At 44.9% G+C, this 4488-nt stretch overlaps 1 pseudogene; it reads right to left on the minus strand.

Moving 5' to 3' along the window:
- Positions 1 to 322: 322 nt before the first annotated feature.
- Positions 323 to 940, minus strand: LOC128931422 (small ribosomal subunit protein eS10 pseudogene; annotated as a pseudogene).
- Positions 941 to 4488: the final 3548 nt, after the last annotated feature.

The raw sequence follows: 4488 nt of genomic DNA on the forward strand, positions 1-4488 counted from the left end.
TCCTAGCCTTTCCTGAAAGAAATCCAATTTAGCAAGTAGAATATAGTTATTCCAGGTGACAACTACATACTGGCGATGAGCCACAGCAAGCACCCAGGCACTGGCACCTGCAGATTGGCTGAAATGAAGATGGTGCCAGCAAAATGTGTCTATGGCAGGCATTTATTTTGGGACCAACTGGGGCCACCATTGAAGGTGACAATGGGACCTACAGTGTTTGGGGGAAAGCACGGGGCTCAAGAGTCATCACATTCTTTTTGTTTGTTTGTTTTTTAGTTTTTTGGCTGTAAGTTTATTCAATGCGAAATAATCCTCTCCAATTTTACCAGTGTGGCTGACCTTGTCCACGACCATATCTGCCTCTAAACTGGAATTCGGTTGCTGATCCAGCCGCAGCCTTGGCTTTCTTGTCGGCACCAGGTGGCACAGTACTCCATCTGTAAGTGTCTCTGTCTGCTTCCCCTCTTGTGAGTCTTGCAGGTCGCTCACTCTCCAGACCTTTAGGCCGAGCCCTGCCAGTCTCTGAATGGCTGTAATGTAGGGTGGCAGGCACAGTCTCTGGGGGCACATGAAGATAGTCACAGAAGTAATGGATAATCTAATTGGTAAGGTACCAGTAGAAATGTCTCCAGGCAAACTGTTCCTTCATGTAGCCTCAGGACTTGAGAGACTGCACAGCCTTCATGACATGAATGTTGGGCACATTCTTGTCTGCCATCTCTGGGTGCTTAGGCATGTGGGCATCCCTCTTGGCCATCATGACTCCCTCCTTAAAAAGAAGTTCATAAATGGCAATCTGGTTCGTCTTAGGCATCAACATCTTGGTGGTTGTAGCATCCGGGGCTGGAGCCGGAAAGGAAGGACAAGAGCCCTCACATCCCATCACATATGAATTCTTTGATCTGGTGAACTTTTGTTTGCACAGTCATTTCCTTTACACTAAGCTGGGGACAGAAGAACTCATGTGTCATGGTGAAGACAGGAGGCAATACGGGTACCAAGCTGAGTACTCTGTACTTAGGATGTTCTCCAGGGTTATAACCATCATCATGGTTTAAAAAAAAAAAAAAAGATGAACGTTCAACAGAGGTGTCAAGGTTGAAATTTTTGCTGTATAACTTAGTTGGTATAGCAATGTGTGGCCCTCTTCTCTAATGCCTAATTTGTAGGGTGGCTGAGTGGATTAGGGTGGATTGCCTAAGGTCAGAAGTTCAAGATCAGCCTGGCCAACAGGGCAAAACCCTGTCTATTAAAAATACAAAAGTTAGCTGGGCATGGTGGTGGGTGCCTGTAATCCCAGTTACTTGGGAGGCTGAGGCAGGAGAATCGCTTGAACCTAGGAGGTGGAATTTGCAGTGAGCTGAGATTATGCCATTGCACCACTCCAGCCTGGGCAACGGAGTAAGACTTGGTCTCAAAAAAAAAAAAAAAAAAAAGCAAGCAAGAAAGAAAAAGAAATGACATAATAAAGACACCCAATCCAGTTTCATAAAGCTCTCCAAAGTACTGTTTTTATTATTTATGGTGGGCTGGATAATATGTCCCCCCCAAATTATCAATGCCTTAATCCCTGTAATCTGCGAATATAATACCTTATATGGTTCGAAGAAAAAGCAAACATAGAGATAGCGTCAGATCCCACAGGATAAAGGCTCACTCCCAGAAGACTGCCTCTACCTCAGACACCAGACACAAGTGGTAGATTGTAAAACAACAACAAAAATAAGTAGTAGATTGCCACCTACACTAACTACAAACTGGGGTTCCCATGACCCTCACTGCTCTCCACCTTAAGTTTGGTTAATTTGTTAGGATGTCTCATAGAACTCAGGGAAACACCTTACTTACATTTACCCATTTATTACAAAGGACATTCCAAAGAATCCAGATGAGCAGCCAGTTGGAAGAGATGCACAGACTATGGGCGTATGGGAGGAGGGACATGAAGCCTGCACCCCCTCTCTCGGGGCTCCACCTTCTCAGCCCACGTGTTCAGCAACCTGGAAGCTCAGCAAGTCTTTTTGTTCAAGAGTTTTTACATAAGAGAGCTTCATGGAGCTTAATCTCCAGCCACCAGCCTCCCTACCCAGAGATCCCAGGCCTCATGCTGGGATTGGTCTCATTTGTTAGCTTGGTCCATTCCTTAAACCCAGCTTGCACCTGCGATTGCTAATCCCCTCTGAAACGCATTCTCCTGCTAGAGTTCTATTTAGGAATGTCTGAGTGTCTCCTCTGTTATTCATCAGAGTGGAAAACATTCCCTGTAACCTCTGAGCCTACTCGAGCTTGGAGAGCTTGAATGTTTCAAAATCATGCCGCTGCTCTGGGATCTGTCTGTAAAATTCCACTCACGCTTTGCTTGGGACTAGAATGCCCCCATGCAATGCTGCCTGTACACTGAGCTCACAACCCAGGATGCCAAAACATTGGCTGATTTCTGCTCACTTCATTGCTCTCCATCTTCCTTCCTTCCTCCCACCCTTCCTCTCATTAATATTGACTGATCACATATTATCTGTGAGGGACTTTATGCCTCTTCTCTTTCAACCCTCACAATAGCTTCATGAGATACATTTTCTTCTTAGATAAAGAAATCATTTCATGATAACAAGTAGGGGAGACACAATTCCAGCCCTGACTGTTTCCAAAGGCACCACACTGTGCTGGTTCAGACTCTCATTCATTCCCTGAGAGGGCACAGCTGTGAGGGATGGGCACAGCTGCACCCATTCAGGAACTCAGAATCCTGTGGCAGAGGTAGATTTGGAAAACTGCTAATTACCATACGATGTGGTTGGTGCTTCTGCATTATGGTGGCTTTCAAAGCGTGGAGCCCAGAGCAGCAGCATCGGGCTCAGCCTGGAGCTTGTTAGAAATGCACATACTTAGACCCCAGCCAGGTCTACTGAATTGGAAACCCTGGGCATGGGATGACCTGCCTTCATTCTGATGCTCACCAAAATTTGAGAACCACCTTTATGGTATGTAGGATGATATGACCAGGAGCAATGAACCCTTCCCAGTAGATGCAGCAGGCTTTACGCACCTTTCAGCAGGAGTCTGAGAGGCAGCAGAGGGGCAGGTGCCTATTCCAGACAAAGCAAGGAGCAACACCAGCAGTGTCCCTGCCACGTAAAGGATGTGTGGTATTCTGGGATCCATGAGCAGTGATAGTATCTGACAGTCGTTCAAGTACAGCTATGAGGTGAGAAATGGGAGTAATAAGTTTGAAAAGATTAAAATGGCAGGAGAACCTGGAGGACATTGACACCAAGAAAGCTGAGACTTTTCTGTAACCAATAGGGAGTTGCTGATGACTCTTCAGGTGGAAATTGGCATGCTTATGTTTGAGTTTAAGCAGCATCATTTGGGGAGTGGGTTGAAAGAAGAGAAAAGAGGACTGTAAGCTCACGAATCAAACAGTAAATCATTTAAAAAAAAAGCAAGAAGGGAAAAAGAAAATGTGAAAAACAGCAACAACAAACAGACAAAAAAAAAACACAAGTCTAACCAGCTAATTGACAGTATCTTACTCTTGAATTGAGACTTAGTTCCTGTTCAGGCTGCTAAAATAAAATACCATAAACTTCATAGATTAAAAACAACAGAAACTGGCCAGGCACAGTGGCTCATGCCTGTAATCCCAGCACTTTGGGAAACTGAGGTGGGCGGATCACCTGAGGTCAGGAATTTGAGACCAGCCTGGCCAACATGGTGAAACCCTATCTCCACTAAAAATACAAAAAAAAATTAGCCAGGCATGGTGGTGCATGCCTGCAATCCCAGCTACTCAGAAGGCTGAGGCAGGAGAATTGTTTGAACCCAGGAGGCAGAGGTTGCAGTGAGCTGAGATCGCGATATTGCACTCCAGCCTGGGCGACAAGACTGAGACTCCATCTCAAAAACGAAAACAAAAACAAAAACATACCCAGAAATTTATTCCTCAAGTTCCGGAGGCTGAGAAGTTTAAGATCAAGGTGTCCTTGGATTCAGTGTCTGGTGTAGGTCTATTTCTTCACTCATAGATATTGCCTCTTCCTGGGTCTTCACTTGGCAGAAGAGGTGGGCAGGCTGCCTCCCATGGGTCTCTTTTAATGAAAGCACTAATCCCATGACCTAATCACTTCCCATAGGCCCCACTTTCTAAGACCTTGGGGGTTAGGATTTCAACATAGGAAATTTGAGGGAGATAAACATTCAGACCATAGCAGTTTCTAAGGGACAGACTGGTATTTTTGAGGAGATGTGTAAGTGGGTACATGCCTAGACCCACAAGACTGTGTCTATAAACAATTAAAGACCCGGTTGTAAATGAAAACAAAGTTAATTCAATGGGCTTTCTGGTGTCTTGTAGAAATCTTAAAATTCAATGTACAAAAAAAAAAAATCACCTGGGGCTCTTGTTAAAATGCAATAAGTATGAGGTGGTACCCAAGAATTTTCATTTCTAAGCTCCAAGGAAAGCCGTGTTACCGGGCTGAGGGCCAT

Source organism: Callithrix jacchus, chromosome 2, assembly GCF_049354715.1.
Source record: "Callithrix jacchus isolate 240 chromosome 2, calJac240_pri, whole genome shotgun sequence".
Taxonomy (NCBI): domain Eukaryota; kingdom Metazoa; phylum Chordata; class Mammalia; order Primates; family Cebidae; genus Callithrix; species Callithrix jacchus.